The sequence below is a fragment of the Rattus norvegicus genome, chromosome 1 (assembly GCF_021556685.1).
Source record: "Rattus norvegicus strain SHRSP/BbbUtx chromosome 1, alternate assembly SHRSP_T2T, whole genome shotgun sequence".
Classification (NCBI taxonomy): Eukaryota; Metazoa; Chordata; class Mammalia; order Rodentia; family Muridae; genus Rattus; species Rattus norvegicus.
Window position 1 is genome coordinate 13501598 of NC_141534.1, and position 20794 is coordinate 13522391.

The following is a 20794-nucleotide window of genomic DNA, read 5'->3' on the forward strand; positions in this document are numbered from 1 at the left end:
ACATTGAAAACTCACCTTCAATACACAGGGGTCACTCGTCACAGCTGTACATATTCTTCAAATTGATTAGTTTTGGGGGTTGTTTGACTCATTGGTTTTCCTTTGGCATATCGTGGCTGCAAACAGAAATTAGGCGGCAGTATTAAGAAGCGCCGGGTTTTTAATATAAGAAAAACACAATCGTGTCTTACTGGTATCGAAAGTATGCTGATGACAATTTAGACAGAAAACAAACATCAGGGACCATGATTGATTTTGAGAGCCACTGCCAGGAACTTGTTTACTTCTTTGGTCAATTTGCATTTGCTTTTGATTTAAGTGTGGTTTTTCTATCTAGCTGGCCATACAAAATTAATGTTTTTCAATCTCTTCTTTGCCCTTTCATTTGCAGATTTTCTTCATCTCTGGTTGATAAGAAAGAGAAGCAATTGTGGAGTGTTAGAGGAGGTGCTACGTGGTTTTCTGATGCTGGAGCCCTATTCTGGACTAAATAGTAACCATTCAGAAAAGAAGAGCAAAGAGAATGATAGGTGCTGGTTGCCTGGCAACACTCTAATAAGATTATCAATGCCATCTTCTTCACTTAATTTAGGACAAGCAGCCAAGATGTCTGTGAGATCACGATACCTTCCCAAAATGGCTCCTGGTCCTCCACACTGTAGCCTCGTCTCCTCAGTACCAAATCATGCGTCTTTCCCAAGTGCCAAATTAAGAGAGAATCTGTTGACCATTGGTTGGGTCATTTGTTAGAAACTTGTGTCCACGGTGATAATAGCAAAGAAAGTTCTGGAAGCCACCATTTCAGGCTGGAGGAGGGATTTGCAAGGCTGAGTGGGAAGACTACTGTTTCTCCTACCCATTTTCAAATGAGTATGGCTGAGCGTGCCTGACTTCCAAAGCAAGGCACTGTAAAGGCCATCACACCACCAGGTTGGTCAAGACGTCAGTCCCCAGTGGGTTGCCGTTTGTCGTGCAGCCTTCGAGAAGTGCAGTCGGAACCATGCTGGGCACAGAGGGACATGCTTTTCACCACAGCACACGCTAGGAGCCAACATCTCAGGGATGCAGTTTAACTTTATGGCCAAAGGAAGAGAGTGGGACAGGAGGACAGAAACTAACCCTTTCTCGGTAGGTATTTCTAGCCAAGTTCGAGCTTGCCTGCCAGTCTCATTACCCCTTTTTCTAACTCGTAATGGGCACTTTCTCTTCCACTTCACAGAAAAAGAAACTGAAGTTATGGAAAAAAACTAAGCTTCAGAACTTGTAAGTAAAGGGGACATAACTGATAAAATGTCAAGTCCCAGAGAAGAGGGAGGCTCTTATGTGAAAGTCCATTCTGCCCCCAAGAAACGTGTGGCCGATTCTCAGTCCAGTAGCTCACGGTTACTGGCATATCTTGAAAAGTAGAAGAGAGGGATGATGGCTTACCGTGAGGCAGAAATACGCCATCTTCCCACTGTTGTTTTCGTGGTACAAGCAGTCTTCTAGATTATTTTGGAAAAGACACGAAAACAAAATCTTGGGAGTTTCAACCCACCCTATGGGAAGCAGCAGCAGGAAATGTGTCTTTTAATATGGTCTGGTGGTAGGGATCTTCAGGCTATGAGTGTAGAGCCTGGAGCAACAGAGAACAATGCACCAGCCTGGGGGGCAGGGGGAGCTTCGTCACAGATACTTATATCAGAAGTGTCCCTGCTGGGTTAGAAGTAAGGGATGACTGAACTGAGAATAGGACCCCCGTTGAAGGAATCAGAGAAAGAACTGGAAGAGCTTGAAGGGGCTCGAGACCCCATATGTACAACAATGCCAAGCAACCAGAGCTTCCAGGGACTAAGCCACTACCTAAAGACTATACATGGACTGACCCTGGACGCCAACCTCATAGGTAGCAATGAATATCCTAGTAAGAGCACCAGTGGAAGGGGAAGCCCTGGGTCCTGCTAAGACTGAACCCCCAGTGAACGTGATTGTCGGGGGGGAGGGCGGCAATGGGGGGAGGGTGGGGAGGGGAACACCCATAAAGAAGGGGAGGGGGAGGGATTAGGGGGATGTTTGCCCGGAAACCGGGAAAGGGAATAACAATCGAAATGTAAATAAGAAATACTCAAGTTAATAAAAAAATAAAATAAAATAAAAAAAAAAAAAGAAGTAAGGGATGGAGAAAAGAAAACCTGAAACCCAAGTCTATCCTGTGGCATGTCATATTACATATAGACATCCTGTCCTTATCAGCAGGGTTATTTTTAAGATACCTGCAATTGGAGATAGTAAGTACCCTTTCATATACTTGTGGTTTCCTATAAACATGTTTACTTTATGAATTAGGCATACAGAGAGGTAAAGAAGGATGATAAAGTAGAACAGTTTTATACCCAAGAAAAAAATGGTTTTTGCAGGTAGGTGTAACCACCACCACTCTTCAAGGAAGCCTCTCACTACAGCAAGTGGAGACCATCAGAGAAAACCACGGCTGGACAGAATGTGGGGATAAACACCCATGAAGAGCCTTGCCCCAACCCATGCATCTCCGTAATAGCTCCTGCATGTGTGGCGCAGAGGACATCACAGAAGAGGGGTCTGAAAGACGTGAGAGCCAAAATAATACCAAGTCTTCTGTAAATCAGTCTCTCCTAGAAATGGCAGTATAAAGAAGCCCAGAACTATTAATGGACATTAATATTGACGTGTATGGGAGAAATTTCATGGAGTCCCATCTCCTGACATTGTCTACTGGTTGTACAGTGCATAGTGGTCAGCTTTGAAAGCATATAGATACCAACAACAAAATGAACTCAGCAGGTCTGTAAACATTTGTGCATACACACATAAATATGTAACAATAACAATCAAAAAGTCATCAACTTGAAAGGATGTGGAGGGGGCACATAGGAGAGGTTGGAGAGAGGGTAGCCAGTGGGACCAGGATGGGATAGAAGGGGGTCAAAATGATGTAATTCTATTTCAATTAAAAACATATTTAATATATACTAAGTAATAAGTATAAGTAAAAGGGACATAATTAATAAAATGTCAAGTCCCAGAGAGAAAAAGTTTCTATATTTGGTTCTGAAACTTTCCCCAAGAAACAAATTTACATAGACGTGTGTGTGTGTGTGTGTGTGTGTGTGTGTGTGTGTGTGTGTGTCTGTCCCCTCTATTTAAAGATACCCCTAGATAACATCCAAGGTTGAAACCCATTTCCAGAAGCTGCTGTTGATGTTAAATCCAATAAACTAAGCAGCAGGAATGGAGCAGAGGGTGGCCATGTTCCTCGGTACTCTCAGAGACTAGGGAGGAAGGACGATTTCACACTTCACCAATTTCATGATATGAGGGTGGGGGGATCCCCATTATTATGAGAGGTGTAAGTTGCCAGTTCTGTAAGGAGATCCTGTGGCCTGTGAGAATAATCTGGATCAGGAACCACAGAGCTGACAATCAAAGTCACTCGTAAGCTCTGTTTAACATTTCTAAACTGATTTCCCCCTTACAGGTAAAATGCCAAAAATGTTTATTTTGCTAGTCTGCACACTAATGTGAGGAAGTCAAGATGGCCAGCTCTTCAGAGACGCTTTAAACCTCAAGTTCTCCACAGGGGCACTGCAAGAAAAATGTGGAAGATGGGTTACTGAACAAACGCAGACACGGTAACACCACAGAAGTTAGAAAACTACTATTAAATTACGCAAACTACTTTCAAGCAGTGCATTGCTCTATTAATAATGGAAAAAAATTAAAGAACTTGTTTTTTTTAGACAAGGTTTCTCTTTGTAGCCCTAGCTGTCCTAGAACTTGGCTCTCTGTAGATCAGGCTGGCCTCGAACTCACAGAGATGACTTGCCTCTGGGATTAAAGGCATTCATTACCATCGGAGAGAACTCTTGGACGGGGGTGGGGGGGTCTTAATTAATTAATTTTCCTTTTCAGTTGACATCCTGATATCAGCCCCCTCTTTCTCCCAGTTCCCCTTTCTCAAAGCTTCCCCCACCATATCCACCTGCTCCCCAACCACCCCCAGGGACAAGTCACTGCAGGACTAGAGAATGGGGCACATCCTGTTGCACTGAGGCCAGACGAGGCAGACGAGTTAAGGGAATGAGATCCACAGGTAAGCAATACATACAGGGACAGGCCCTCTTTCAGTTGTTGGAGGGCCTGCATGAACACCAAGCTGTGTATCTGCTACAAATTTGAAGGAATAGAGGGGAGGGGTGCATAATTTACAATCAGTGCTTGCTCTTTGCTTCGTGGTTGGGTCTCTGAGAGCCCTCAAAGGTCCAGGTTAATTGACTCGGTTGTTCTTCCTGTGGAGGCTATGTCCTCAATCCTTCCTCAAGACTCCCTGAGCTCCATCTAAGGTCTGGCTGTGGGTCTCTGCATCTGCTTCAGTCAGCTGTTGGGTGGAGCCTCTCAGAGGACAATTATGCTAGGATCCTGTTTGCAAACATAACAGAGTATCGTTAACAGTGTCAGGGACTGGTTCTCTGGCAAGAATTCTTAAGAAAGAGAAATTGGGGGGGGGGGTGTATCGTAAATGCTGGATCAAGAAACAAGTTAAAGAGGAAGATAAAGGAAACTGATGTTTGTGTCTTTCCTAAGCTCATTGTTGTTTAACGCAAGCACAATCTTCACTACACACAACAGTGCCTGGCATATAGCGGTGGTCACAGAACCTTCTTTTTAAACAGGTAAGTCTATAACGTTGTTGTACAAGACTGACCTTCAAGCCAAACAGCTAACACCGTGGGGAATTCAGTTCTGCCCAGTTGTAAAAGATCCCCAACTGATTTTGTCAACTGTAGCATCATCCCCTCATTAGAGGACTGGAGAGGGTATCGAGACCCTCACACCTGAGGACCCAACCGCTCCATACCTCCAGTACCAAGCTGCCCAATTACAGGTCTCAGGGAGGAGCTGGAACATAGAGGCCATGGAAGGCTAGGGGAGGTGGGGCTTCCTTCTCTATGACTATGGGAAAGCCCTCGTGCCTGCTTGGTAAAGACTTTCTGATAGAACTCTTTGGGGCCACACCTACATGTCAGTAAGTAACCCCTCACTTATGTTCTGTAAGTAGGCACAATAAAGTCACCATGCATGAGCTTCGGCAGAATGGTGCCATGGTTTGTGACTGGGACTGGAGTGAGGAGGTGAGGGGAGGTGGGGATGTGACTTATCCTCCCTCCTGGGAGGAATTTTAACAGCAACCACACTGCTGAGACAAGGGTACCCTGCTCTTTTAAGAAAGATCGCTGGAATGCATCCTTGGGTCGTTTTTCTGAACCCAAGCGCTCCTTGGAAAGGGTGGGGCCTGCTTTTAGTCAGGAATTTGTGATCAGGAAGAGATTGGAAGTTACTTTTGAAACAAAGACAGGAAAGGTGCTGGGTTTTGACTTTCCGAATGGGTGCCACACCATGTTTGTCATGAGAAGTGGTATGTCAGTCACCCCTCTGGCTACCTCATCTGCCACACTCCCTCCTTCTGGGAGCACTCCTAGTCATTCACACCAGTCTGTGGAACAAGGGGACACTGGTTACATTCCTTCTGAGATCCTTTAACATAAAAAGAGGCCGTTCTTTCTACCTGGTTGTTTCTTTCCCAGGTTCCTATGCTTCTGTTCCCTTATCGGGGCTCCGAGCCATTTTCCTAGAACTCTTGGCTTTTATCCACAGGCCCTGAAACACAGGTCAAGGAATGTGGCACCTGATAGAAGAGAGGGGACCAACCCTTCTATGACTCTCTCCTTTGCTGGCTGCGCTAAGGAGCTCAAAGTTTGCCCACAGAGGGATGGACGAGTCAGTTAGGACCCAGCTGAAGAAGCTTGTCCTGAAAAACCTTCTCCTGTCAATGTTTGTAATCTAGCCTATTGAATTTTAGAGCCAGCAGAGAATTTAGAAAGCAAATTCAACCCCCTCGATTTAAAAATTAGGGAAATGAAGCTCAGAGAAAGGAGATTAACAGGCCTAAGTTCCCACAGCAAGGAAGTGGCCTTGGTTGTGGCTGCTCCTGACTCCCTAAGAGTAATGGTGCCATGAACGGAGGCAGAAGGTTGCATGCGAGCTTCTAGTTTTTGAGACAGGGTCTCTCTATGTAGCTTTGGTTGGTCTGGAACCCCCTTTGCAGACCAGGCTGCTCTCTCTAGAACTCAGAATTCACCCCACCTCTGCCTCCCAGTGCTCAGAAAATTGTGCATATTTGTAAAAGGCTCTATGTAGATAAATTCAGTAAGGGTTGCATGTTTTCCCTCAAACTAACAAACACATGTTTGTTTGGTTGGTTGATGTTCCACCCCACCCCCAATAGGTTTTCCTTAGACTTACACATTTTTACCGTTTAATCTCCACGCATTCGCACCCTTTTAAGCTATGGTTGGACTTACAAATATATAACCTGTTTGAGGAAATATGAACCACCTTTCCAAATTCTCCTTTATTGGCTAATCCAAGTTTACCTTGGGGAAGGGGAGTAGAGCTAAAGCAAGCATTGTTTTTGCAAAATCGAGCCCTTATGCCATGGGAGGGCGTGGATAGTGGTTTTGCAGTCTGGATTGACATTTTTTTCAAGAAGCCATGAAAAAGGAGAACATGCAGACAATGATACTCTAGAGCTGAAAGGAGCCATGAGAGGTGTTATTTAGGTCAACTATTTCACAGTGTAGCTCAGAAAACAAAAGCCCAGAGCTGGAACTGTCTCCTCTAAGGTCAGTAAAGCCTGCCCCTCCCACTTGGTTCTCTTTAAATAGGAGCTTTTAAACTAGAAGGAAGGACCAGAGACGACTGTGAATTTTTAAGAAATATCTCCCAGGTTTTTCTACAGAGAGAGAGAGAGAGAAAGAGAGAGAGAGAGAGAGAGAGAGGAGAGAAGCTCCCTAGATGGCCAAAGAGAACAAGAACAAATGTGTCTTTGGAACCACAGAATCACTGAGGGAGAAGTCTAAGTCAAAGCTGATAGACAGGCAGGCCTCTTATTTCCAGGCCCCGAGACCAGTGTGGCCTTGGATGGGAGAGAATGCCCATGAGTAGAAGACGCAGGCCTGTCAAAGGCCCTACTGAAGTGCAGAGTTATATTCCCAACAACCTGGCCTCTATGGCCAAGTGGTGGCAGACCTGGAAATCTGGGACCATGTCTGAAGCAGGATGTTTGTGGTTGTCACGCTGAGAAGGGGATTGTTTGTGTCTAGTGCTAAGAAACCAGAGATGAAAAGCCATGGCCTTCTGCTCTACCAAAAGGTGGTACCCCCGTAGTGCGTCCTGCTAAGGCTGAGAGAGGCTCTACCCCATCTTTCAAGCGGGGCTTAGCTTTGTATCATTTCCCCCAAATGCTCCCCTTCTGAATGAAAGCCTAATAACCACTCCAGAAAGATTCACCACTCTCTTTAGGTCTTTAGCATTTTACAACCCCCACTCCCCACGACCAAGGGGGGGGAAAATTATAATTCAGATGCTGAAAAGGTGAGCAGTACAGGAAGCAACCATTTTCATAACAATTCCTGGTGCTGAAAATATATGCGTAGGAGAGCCTATTTTCTGTGGACTTACATTTTTCTTGTTCTTTGTTGTCATCCCCGCCATTCTTGGTAAATTTGTTTTCATTTTAAGTGTTACAAGCAGTTATTATGTATTCCAGGCAGGGCTCCCAAGCTGTGACAATTTAAATGAGGGAAACTTTTTTTTTTGTAGGCAAAAAAAAAAAATGATAAAAGTATAAATGGTTTGTTGGAACACTGAAAAAACTCGCCTCAGAGAGCAAAATTCTTTTTATGTTGTCTTAATATTAATCCAAAATGAAAATGTCCTTCACTTCATAAAGGGAAGATTTGGCAGGTATGAGATACAATGGGACAAGGATACGTCCCCTTCCGCATTTAGATCAGCGTGTCTTCTAAGGAGACTTTGAAACCAATAGTACATAAGATGCCACAAATAATTTTTTTTTTAAAACTGCTTAAATCTTTAACACATCCAGTTCAAAGGAACAGAGGCACAAAATAGCAGTATGAAAGAACAAACAGGGCTTTGAAGACAAACCTGAAAGCTCGAATCCTAACCCAGGGTGGATGTCCTGCTCCATGACCCAAGGCACTTGGTGTTTGTTAAATCGGTTAGTTTATAATCAAATAATAATACGAGGTGGTTGGGAGGCAAAGAAGTTATGTACATGGAAATGTCAATATGTAATTTCCTATATTAGCTCCCTATTACTACTTAAAAAAAAATACCAGTGGCATCACATTCTATAAAGAAAAGGCATTTATATCGCTTGCTATTTATGGAACTGAGTATCAATCCGTGTGTCAGCTCTGGTAAGGCTCTTCTGAGTAACCTCGTGGTGAATGGCATCGTGGCAGACAGGTGCTTGGTGAGATTATACATCCGAATGGAAAGTCAGACACACAGTCTGGGGTCAAGTTGGCTCTTTTTTTTTTTGTTTTTTTTTTTTTGTTTTTAAAGATTTATTTATTTTGTGTATGTGGGTACATTGTCACTGTCTTCAGACACACCAGAAGAGGGCATCGGATCCCATGACAGATGGTTGTGAGCCACCATGTGGTTGCTGGGAATTGAACTCAGGACCTCTGGAAGAGCAGTCAGTGCTCTTAACCGCTGAGCCATCTCTCCAGCCCAAGTTGACTCTTTTATATCAACTCACTCTCATAGGAGGTGAGATCCCTGGCCCTCTGCTATCCTGTACCCCCGATGATCTATATTATCTTTTTGTTTGTTTGTTTGTTTTTACTTAGCATTTATTATATAATGTTGACTTCAGTGTGACAGTTTCATACATGGACAAAACACACTTTGATCATATTCACCTCCTATCATCTGCTCTTGGCCCCTCCTCCTCCCGTCGATCCTCTTTCTCTTCCCATCTGGTTCCTCTTCCACTTTCGGGCAGGTTTTTGTTTTGCTTTCGTCTACTGTGACTCACTGAGTTTAATTTAGAGTTGTGTACAGGAGCACAGAGCAGTTTACCAGCAAGGTCTCATGATGCCCCACCCCCCACCCCCATGATGGACAATCGACCAGACCAATCTTGTGCCGGTCTTGTGCAGGTACTCACAGGGGCTCAGAGTTCAAGAGTACACCACCAGACATCACCCTCAGAGGACAGCATTTCACAACACTTCTTCTGTTGCTCTCACTTCTGATCCCTCTTCTACCTAAGCCTTGGAGCAGCAACCTCCCAATGCCAAACCAAACTGTGCCCAAAGCCGAGCGCAGCGCTGATCTGCGGGCATAAACACAGGAAATCTGAAGGCAACTCTATAGGCATATTAACTCAATTGAGCAATTCAGCAGCACTACTGTGTCTACATGGACCCAGAACTTCCCCTCAAATGGGCTTTTGACCAGGTTTAGAATACCTGGAGTGAGACCCTCCTATGAAGCAAGCCCGAAGCCAATCACAAGCAGTTGTTTACCTACGGTCACGCCCCTCAACTGCCCCAGTGGGCAAGTCTCGCCTGACGTATTGTTTGTTGTACTTTGTAGGGTTTTCTGAAGGGTAAGACAGTTAAAGGTTCCCCACCACGGTCCCCACTCACGCTCCGTAGTCTGCATAGCAACTCCCATCGTTACAAAAACTACATCTACACAACCATGCCTGAATACCAAGCCCCTAAGACCAATCACAACACCCCTGGATGATGGTGCGATGGCCTTGCCAAAGTGAGGAGCATTCACCGTTGATGGCACCATCAAGATCAGACCCACAGTTATACCAAAGGAACACTTTGGGTACGTTGTTTATAGTACATACACTGTCTTTAATTCCATATCTTTTCTTTCTGTCTTTTTTTCTGTTTCAGGTGAGGAACCTTTGAAGAAGAGTGACTGCAACTCTGTCAGAACACAGTCATGACAACACATTTTATCTATTAAACCAAAATATTAGAGAAATATTGGAGATTTTTCCTCTGGATTTTTTTTGACAAGCTGGTAAATAAATACAAGTTAGCAAAGAAGGGTTGCATGCAGAAATAGCCCAGCCACTAGAATTTATTACTTTGAAAGGTAGCTCAAAAGCCTTACCAGCTGCATTACATCATTAACAATGTGTCGAAGGACACAGCTTGTGGAAGCCCAGCGGTGGGCCAGAATTGACACAAACAGAAAAGTAATTTTAAGGGAAGAAAATGTAGCTGTAGATGATATCCTAGTAAATACGAAACTAGGAGTTTGGAATTTGTTATTTCCTTGTGTGCCTTTGGATTTTTTTTTTTTTCAATGCAGAGTTTCATGGCAACGGAAAGGTGAATAGAGAGAAAGCAGTGGATTAATTTATTTAGACTCTCAACAGACTTTTGATAAAGTCCCACACACAAGAGACTCTTAAGGAAACTTAACAAACTGGGTAAGAGGTAAAGGGCTGTCAATCATGAGTTAACTGTGGGTTAAGAGATAGAGGGAATGAAAGACTAAATGACCCACTCTCAACACGGAAAGGAGTTAATGGTGGGGTGTCAGCAATCAATAGAAAAGCAGTGTTCTCCAGGATTTTATTAACACCCTTGAAAATGGACTAAATGGCTTGAATTTGCTGACTACGCAAAAACTATTTTGGTTCACAAAGTCTACATAGACAGATGTGAGACACACAGGATCCAAACTTGGTGATTGAGCAAAACAGTGGCAGATGAAGCTCTGAGCAGGCAAGCTTGAAGCAACTCTCATTGGAAGTACTACAGTGATGCCTCAGGGGCTCAGATGAGTTCTGAGTCCACACTAACCTTAAGTGAGGGAGAGGCAGACTCACGTGAGACAGCGTGATGAAATTCCATACATCACGCCCAGCAAAGTTCTGTTTTGTTTTCAAAAAGGGAACCAAGCAAATGCTCTTAAATTTTGAAAACAATATATATGTATATGTTCTGATGCCATGATAGATTAAAAAGGACACAGGAATATGATCCAAGTATATGATACATTTGTATAAAAATGTCATTATGAGGGCTGGTGGGGTAGCTCACTGGGTAAAATGCTTGCTAATCAATCTGAAGACCGGAGTTTGGTGCTGAGGACCTACATGGTAATAGAAGAGAAACGAATCCTAATAGTTATTCTCAGACTTCTACATGTACACATGCATACACAATAAAGACGCAAATGCACCTTTTAGAACAACGTTGCAATGAAGCTCATTTTTTTAATACAGTGACTATATATTAATTAAACGTATGACTGAGATAAATGACTATTGTCTCCTAGTAGGGAGAGAAGCAACCCTCTTGCTTCTAGATATCAGTATTTAACATTCAGTTAAAATTGCCTATTCTTTTTTAAAAAAATTTATGTATTGAACATGTGTATATGTGTGTGTATGAGAGAGAGACATTGAGACAGGGAGGGGAGAGAGAGAGAGAGAGAGAGAGAGAGAGAGAGAGAGACATTGAGACAGGGAGAGAGAGATTGAGACAGGGAGAGAGAGAGAGAGAGAGAGAGAGAGAGAGAGAGAATGTCACATGTGTGAGCAGCATAAGACCCCTGGAGCTAGAGTTTCAGGCAGTTGTAAACCACTTGACATGGGTTCTGTGAACCAAACTCAATCTTACAGTGGTGGTTCTCAACCTTCCTAATGCTTCAACCCTTTAATATAGTTCCTCCTGCTGTGGTGATGCTCAACCGTAAAATTATTTTTGTTTCCACCTCATAACTATAACTTTGCTACTATTATGAATCGTAATGAAAATATCTGATATATGACCCCTGTGAAAGGGTCATTCCATGCTGAAAGGGGTCACAACCCACCAGTTGAGAACTACTGCTCTTGAAGATCCTGAAGTGATCTTAACCTCTAAGCCTTCAAATGACTTGATTCCTATGGAAGATGGTAAAAATAGAAACAATTGATAACATGTATGAAAATATTTATAAATGGTGGGAGGAGACAAAATTTCGTATGAGAAATTCTAAAGTTCAAAATAATTTGAATATAAGAAAGATGACGTGTATGAAGTTGGACGTTTTCCGGGAAGGTAAATAAGCTATCCAAATTTCTGCAACTTAGCTGTAGGTACACCAGAAACCATTAGTAATGTCAAAGATAAATTAAATTTCCTTCTGCTATCAAATGCTGTGAAATCCAACCTCACCTCTTGTGTATAGCTGCCATCTTTCATTGGCATTCACTGGGAAATAATAATGTGTAGATTATAAATCTGGATGTGGTGGTATATACCTGCAAGCCCAGCACTCAGGTTGACACAGGAGGATCGGGATTCAACCCTGTGCTACATACAAACGCCCAACTCAAGAGAATAAGTAAAAAAGATAGACATAAAGTCTACAATTTTTTTATAATCCCTTTTTGTGTGTTCATTTTTGAGACAGACTTTCTCTGTGTAACAGTCCTGTCTATCCTGGAGCTCAATCGTAGACCAGATTTCACACTAATGATGTATAACATTTGCTGTGCAACGAGGGCAAGTGCCAAGGAGTCTCCCAAAATAAAATCGTTGCAGTCAACTGACCCTGGAGGGCCTCTGCTTCCAAATGATCGCACATGCTCCTTTCCTCTTTCGCAAGAGACAACCTATCCTTGGGTACCAGGAAGAGGGATGCCTCCCCTCTGCTCTTCCCCAAATGCTTAGCTCAGAGAGGCTACCTTACTGGTTGGGAGCAGGATGAGATCCAGTACCTTTCTGACAGAGGTTAGGCAAGAGTGCTGTCCTACCATGCACAATACATGGTACTGACCCAGTACTTGCTGAGAAAATTGCATTTCGCACTTAGGGTGGGGACTACACAAGTGTCAGGTCTGTGGCACTCCAGAGATACTGTGGTAGAAGCTAGGGATGGTGGATGATTCCCTCCCTGCAGTGTTGGACCCAAGAAGCAGTGTTTCTTAAGCTGCCATCTTACTATGTACAGGCAGTTGCTGAGGACTAGGACTCAAGAAGGGCTTTTCCTTTCTGTGTTTCTCCTCCTAAAATCTAATCTTTCAGCACCATGATCAACAAAAATAAACTCAGAATGATGAGCAATAAAACAGAAGAAAGAACAAATCAAATGTAAATGGAAAATATCATTGATAGACACTGAAAACTAAGGTTTACCATATAAAAAACAAAACACATTTTTCTTTTCCTTTTCTTTCTTTCTTTCTTCCTCTTTCTTCCTTCCCTCCTCCTCCTTCTTCTTCTTCTTCTTTTCTTCTTCTTCTCCTCCTCCCCCTCCCCCTCCTCCTCCTCCTCCTTCTGCCTCTTCTTCTTTTTAATCTTGCAAGTGGAATTTAAGTATTCTACAGGCATAGGAAAACATAGATTATTTTTCAGGGAGATAGTTGGGTTTAATGAAATACTTTAAGTGACATAGATATTTTTGTCTTCCAATACACAGGTTCTTTCTCAAAGGGGGCATGAGGCAATATTTTCCCAGCAATTCTGCAAAGCATGAGAAGCAGAATATGTTTTTGAGCTTCTGGCACCACTAGAAAGCATTCTATGAAGGCTAAGTCACCGGCCAGGGGCAGTGTTTACACGAGTGTCTTCAGCTCTTCGCTCTGCACCAAGAATAGCACAAGATCACTCTCCAAATAAAACCAAAGTAAATAAGCGCACACGGCTATTAGATAATTTGCTATTTTTAGGTCACCTCTTCAAATTTATCTTAGGTCCTACCAATAACAATAAGTAAATGTCAGTTCATCCCACCTCCCTACACCCTCCTTCATCCTTGAAACAGTCTGTACACGTTAAAACTTTTCATGCATCCCAGCACTCAGGAAACAGAGGCAGGCCAATCTCTGTGAGTTTTCCTCCAGCTTGTTTCACAAAGTGAGTTCCATAGTGTGAATTCCAGGACAGTCAGAGCTACATAGTAAAATCTGTTGGAAAAGGAGGAGGAGGAGGAGGAGGAGGAGGAGGAGGAGGAGGAGGAGGAGGAGGAGGAGGAGGAGGAGGAGGAGGAGGAGGAGGAGGAGGAAAGGAGGAGGGGGAGGAGGGGGAGGAGGAGGAGGGATGGAGGAGGAGAAACTTTTTATGACCTATAAAACCACCATGTTTCAATGTTAAACCTTCAGAAGTAGGGGGTTCTTTTATACATAATTCAACTGAATGGATGTTGTACAATATACAATTGAGTGGATGTGTATATCCACACATGTGTACAAGTGCACATGCATGAGTGCGTGTACACCTATAGCGACCAGAGGTTTTTCCGTGTTGGGTGTCTTCCTCCACCGCTCTTTATCTTTTTGTTTTGTTTTATTTTGGTTTGGTTTTAGATACAGCCTCTCACTGAACCTGGAGCTCACCAACTCAGCAAGAGTAGCTGACCAACGGACTCCAGAGTCTGTCTGTCTGCCCTCCTAGCACTAAGGTTATATGTGCAGCCACCACACCCATTCTTACCACTGCTTCTGGGTATTGACTGTCTGAGCTCAGATCCTCGTACTGACACAGGTACTTTGCCAACTGAGCCATCTCCCTGATCCTCAAATGGGACTTATTAATCTAAGTCAGCCTCTTTCTAGAATACAGACTAAAAGTAAGCCAGATCAAATATCCATACATTTCCCTTTGAGATGAGACCCTCAGGTTGTCTCTCAAAAGCAGCTTACTTTTGTTTTAAGTTTTCTTATGTATTCATTGCTTAAGAATATGTTCTTAGGTTGAGATCATATATGCAGTCTGAAAATTAATTCTGAACTCACTAAAATGTAGAGATTAGCCAAAAGAATCCTAATAGTTTTAAGCCCTAACTCATTAGCATATAACTCAACGACTATAAGTGCACAATTCAGTGGCCTTTAGCCATCCACAGATATGTGCGCCCAACATCAAGGCCACTGTTAAAACATCTTCATTGCTTCAGATTGATGCGCCAGTATGCCCTGCCACCCTTACCTCCTCTCTTCCTTGCCCCAAGCAATCTCCAGTCTACTTTCTCTGTGGAAGAGTTCTCTGTTGTGAGTTCCACTGGGTGAGACTTGGTGATGCCCACCTGTAATCTGAACACTGAGAAGGTTAAGGTAAGAAGATCTAGACCTCAAATTCAAGGTCAGCCTGGGCAATATAATGAGAGCCTGTCTCAAAAATAACAGATTCCCTTGTCTTAGACTTTGGTGTAAGTGAAATCATCCAATTGGATTGTTGTGACTGACATCTTTCCCTTGCCACGATGTGTGTATGGTTTCACGTTGTAACATATGTCACTTGCCTACTTTTTTTTTTTTAACCGAATGGCATTCCACTATGGGTGGTGACATGGGTACCATGTTGACTATCCACTTCAGGTGATGGACATTTAGATTGCTTCTGCCTTTCGGCTATTACAAATAATGCTGTCATACCTGTTCCTCTAAAGGGCTCTGTGGATACACCTCCATCATCTCCCATGAATATATAAATCTCTGGCAGTATAAATTGCTGGTCATGCAGTAGCATGGGATTTAGTGGTCTTACAACTGTCTACATTGTTTTTTACTTCTATAGAAATATGAGGCTCTAATTCCTCCACATCTCTGTTATTGTTTGTCATTACTGAATTTTCAATTGAACCCATCCTAACAGGCATGACTGTAGCTGAGTTTCATTTCTCTCATGAGTTAACCAAGTATCCTTCCCTGTTTCTATTGGCTGCTTGTATTTCCACTGAGAAATATCTACTCACATCCTATGCAAATTTTTTCTCTAGGTGAGAGCCAGTTACTTTAGCATCCAATATAATTTTCTTTTTCTTTTTCTTTTTCTTTCTTTTTTTTTTTTTTTTTTTGGTTCTTTTTTTCGGAGCTGGGGACCAAACCCAGGGCCTTGTGCTTCCTAGGCAAGCGCTCTACCACTGAGCTAAATCCCCAACCCCCCAATATAATTTTCACAGCTGACTTTTTTTTTCCGCTAACAAATGATGAAAAATAAGTCAGAAGTGAGGCAGGGTTATTGAAGTCATTGTTGACTAAGGCAAGACAATAAATGGTAAAGACACTTATCAAAAGCAAACAATCTCCCAAGAAACCAGAGCACTCATCATCCCATAGGGTGGCAACAACAGTCTCCCTGGGCTCTGACAGCTTCTCAAGGCCACAGTATGGGACAGTCATTGATGTTCACTGTGATTGCTCTAATCCTCTTTATAGGATCACTTTCAATTTTATACGGTTTGTTTTAAAAGGCTAGGAGGGCCCTAATATAATTTGGGACTTGGCAAAGGGAAAGACTACTTGTTATCCGCGCTATGCTCTTAAATGTTCAACAACCAATTCTCTGCGGGGGTTGCATGGAGCGGGCAGGTCTGATTTGTACTTTCACCAAAATTGATTAAAGGCATCCAAGTCATGTCAACCTACAGAAGAGCTTTCTAGACATTCGACAATCAGCTCCCAGGCTGATTGTTAGGAGCCAGCCCAGACATAACACCACCACTCCACGGATGATGGTTACAAGTTCAATGCTGTGGGAGTCTCCCCCCTACTGCTATCATCTGAGTGATTATGTCCCTCCAAAATTCATACTGAAATTTAGCCTCAATGCAACTATTGAAGAGTTCGCAAGTTGATTAGGTAATGAGGAATCTCCTGTATGCATGCATGTTATTAATGATCTTATAAAGACACGTGGAGGGTAGAATTAAAGAGGTGGCTCGGTACATAAATATTTGTCACACAATCATGAGAACCTGAGCTCAGCACTCCAGAACCCAGGCAAAAGGCCAGGCATACCATTTGCCTGCAATCCCAGCACTTACAGAAGCAGAGATAAAAAGGATTCCTGGGGCTAGTTGGCTAGCCAGTCTAGCCAAATCAGCAAGTTCTGGGTTCAGTGAGAGACTCTGTCTCAAAAAATATGGTGGAGACATTGACCTTTGGATACCATGTATACCTGCACACACTTGTATACAACATACAGAAGCACTTGTGTGAGACAAGCTAGGTCCTTTTCTCCCTTCTATACCTTTCACATTATTTAACACACTATCTTAGAAGCAGAGAACACCCTTCATGAAATTTGCCAGCACCCTGTTCTCAGTCTCTCCAGCCTCCAGAATGGGAAGAAAATTAATTTCTATTAAATAAATGTATATCCTCATTTTCTCACCTTAGTGACTGCAAGGAAGAAATGAATGTATCCTTTTCCCTTTCCTGCAGAGTGCACGGAGCCTCAGGAAGGTCTTACATCCACATCCAGAGACATAGGGCCCAGAAGTGCCATGTTGGTCTCTCCAAAGATTTAATTCTTCCTGGTACTCTTAATTCCTCAATTCGAAAAGCTTACCAAAAAACAACCCTTTAAAAGATTAATTAATTTTTATGCTATATGTATGTGTGCTGTGTATATATCTGCTGCCCGTGAGGACTATAAGAGGGTGTTGGGCCCCCTAAAACTGAAGTTTCAGATGTTATGGCATTATAAGCCACCATGTGGATGCTGGGAATCACATCCAGTCCTCTACAAGAGGATCTCTCCCTAAAGTACACACAGCCCTGGACATCTGTGGCCATGTGAAGTGTTAGTGCATATAAATTATAATCAGAAACAGTTTTACTTGAGGAATTAGGCAGAGGCTGTCATCAGAAGGCCCAATTCAGGTGGTAATTTGCAAACAAGTGCTCTAGCATCTCCAAGCAGTAGAGAAAGTAACCCTGAGTAACCTAGAGACAGTGACCTGTAGCATCAAAGTCACCAGTAACTTCTTCCAAGACCAATCCCGGTCATCACATAGGCTGTCACTGTACCAAGTCAAGAGCCCCTCATCTGTTCACTCATGTATACAAAATTAATACATTCACATAACCTCACGGCAAAGTGCAAAACTTTCATTTCAACAAATAGGATATGACAGTATTCTCCCTACTTCAGATTTTTTTTTTAAACCACCTAATCCTACATTTGAAAGCAGAGTGGAACTATTGGGACTGAACATTAACAAAGATTCTATTTAAATAAAACCCCAAATTCTTCACCCAGATGCTAATGATCAGCACACTGAAACATTTGTAATTGGACAAATTGCATGGAAGGAACCAATTACACAATCAATGCAAGTTTCAACTTCTGTTTCCAGCCAGTATCAAAGAGGTGGGTTGATCAGCTACCAGATAACACATTCCCCTCGCGCTCTCTGGCACCCGCCGTGGAATATATTACTCTACTAGAGAAGCTGCTCTCCGTGTACTTGTTAGGTAAGTACGATTTGCAATTCAGCAACCACGCTTTGGTAATTAGCCCTATGCCAGGCGAGAAGAAGTTTTCAATACTTACAAAAATACTTTTGTTTTCTTTTAAAGACCAAAGAAGGCATCGGTCGAGGTTTAGAAGATCTACTTTTAATCTATAGTAAGAACACTAAGCTAGAGAGCGTTATCGTCAAGTAGGGGAGACCATTAACGTACAATACTCTTCATTGTGTTTTGTTCTGCTCTATATTAAAACCTGAATGGGTTAGATTTTTTTTTTAAAAGCACGTACTTTTTTTTTTAACCTTTCACCCAGCAAAGAATACAATAAACAGTAGCTTCATTCAGAGATCTTAGGTACAAAGCGAAGTGCTTTGACACTTAATGGTACCATTATTATAGGCTTAGTGTCAGAAATGGAGGCGAACAAGAAGGGAAGAGACAAGATGATGGTGGAGGAAAACATTTGGGTATCCCCCAGGTTCCCTTTCCACAACCCACCTCCTTGGTACCCTCATCTGCCTACTGTAGATGATTCATTAAGAAGCAAGGACTGCCTTCCCAGGCATCACGGCATGCTGACCAGATTCTGTGCATTCATTCTGTGCCCTGAACTCCTCAGACTTCATGCCCCAGTACAGGTTAGATATCTGGAATTTCATGTCCTCAGGGCCAGATTTGCTTATTAGGAAATTACAATCAACTAGTCCTATGAGCTACTTGGGGAAAGTTAAGAGAACACTACTCTTTCTGTTGGCTCTTATAGGTATACACAGATTGCTACCAGGGCTTCCTGGAGCGTCATTCTTTCACACTTTTTTTTTTTCTTCTTCTTTTCTTTTTTTTTTTTTTTTTTTTTTTTTGGAGCTGGGGACCGAACCCAGGGCCTTGCGCTTGCTAGGCAAGCGCTCTACCACTGAGCTAAATCCCCAACCCCGCGTCATTCTTTCATGCACTCATCTAAGGCCCATTCCAGTCAGGACTGAGGATTGCAGCTTAAGCTATAGAGAAAATAGCATCGTGTCAGGCAGGCTTCAGTCTTAGCCTCTGGTTGGACATGGCTAAATGAATGAGCAACGGTCAATGGGAGATGGTAAGAGTAGGCGGGGCCTCAGCACACGTGTTCCCTAACAGCACACAGATGGTCTCACAAGAAAAGCTCAGCCAGTCTTCTACTTCCGTCTCATGTACATGAGCCACCACCACCATTTGACTCACAACGCACGCAAGAAATATGGATGGATGGCTTGTGAATACAACCTTTTAGAACCTAAGCACCAGAAACACTGGTTTCTAGCACGAGCTCTCATCCCAAGATGCGGAGAGTGGAGTTGCGCAACCAATCTCACATGGCTAGGAGTTTCTTTTGTTTGGCGGCCAGGTAAAACAGGACTGTCTCCTTTAAGCAACACGCCTTCCCTTACGCACCCTCCATACACAGAATTCCTTTTGAAGCCACTGAAAATCCCCCTTACAGAACAGAGACATGAATAGTCTGTCTGTGTATATACCTGTCTCCCTCCAACCATCCTAGTAAGTCCCTTTTCTTTCCCTTCTCAGACCTCTTCTGAAAACTCTCAACATTCCACATTCCCAGGAAGGCTTTTCCTACAAAGGATCTCCTCTGAATCAAAATGGCTGCAGTCCAAAGGTTATGTCCAAAGAACAATTCAGCTAGCTGCCAGGAAAGTCTCTGCTGTATGACTGACCTTTCCTTCTCTGTGGTTTTTTTTTTTTTTTTTTTCTTTCTGAATTGTCATGTCTCTCCCAGTTAAGTGACAAACATGACGTAGAAATCGCTTTTAGCCTTGTGTTTTCAGTCTTTCGATGACTCTATTCAACAAATTGGAAATCATTATACACAAATGCATATGCTAGTCGGTGACCTGGAAGCTCGCGGTGGAATGAATAAACAATTACTGGCAAACACCAAGGTATGGCACTTCAATGAGGTCATCACAGAATCACTAGCAATTATCTTTACAAAGTTAAGGTGAGAGGTGTGTGTATTGACTGAGAGAAAAAAATGAGCATGTGTTTCACAACAAAAAAACTAGGCATTCGTGTGCAGATACTCACAGACATACACTACACACACACACACACACACACACACACACAATTAAAAATAACAAAGTAAAAAAAAAAAAAGAAAACTAGGAAACATCTAACAAAATTCAATATCTTAGCACTAAAGTCCAGAAGCATTATAATCTTAGGAACACACAGGCACCACAGATGGTGGGGAAAAAATACTTCAAAAAAACCCTTCCATGTACATTGGTCAAATGTTATCCCTCAGATGTATAAGACTGATAGAAGGAAAAGATCTTAAATGGTTGTGACTGTTGTGACATTCAGGTTTTGTCTTGCGTGTTGTTGGCCAATCAAGGAGCTACATTCTGAAATCACCTTCCTCTGATAGACTCATGAACGATTAGAAGGCTTTTCCCAGTAGTAATTACCAATGGTCTAGTGTGAACCCAGAGACGCATACCTCACTGGATTCCAAAGAGGTTGGTCTTACCCTATTGCTATTTTTAGTAGCGACTTAGATGATGGGAGAGAAGATGATTATTAAGTTCAGGAATGACATCAAACTGGGTGTGGTCCATCCCACTTTGGAAAACTGGATAGAAGTGCAAATGATCTTAAGTCAAAGAGGTGGGTGGACATAAACAGAGC

General features: G+C 42.8%; 1 long non-coding RNA gene across 1 annotated transcript; it reads left to right on the top strand.

The window, feature by feature from the left end:
• Positions 1–391: 391 nt before the first annotated feature.
• Positions 392–3749, top strand: LOC108349493 (uncharacterized). The gene is made up of 4 exons (XR_015644696.1): positions 392–1128; positions 1220–1263; positions 2397–2799; positions 3494–3749. It is a non-coding gene; the product is annotated as an uncharacterized LOC108349493 (long non-coding RNA).
• Positions 3750–20794: the final 17045 nt, after the last annotated feature.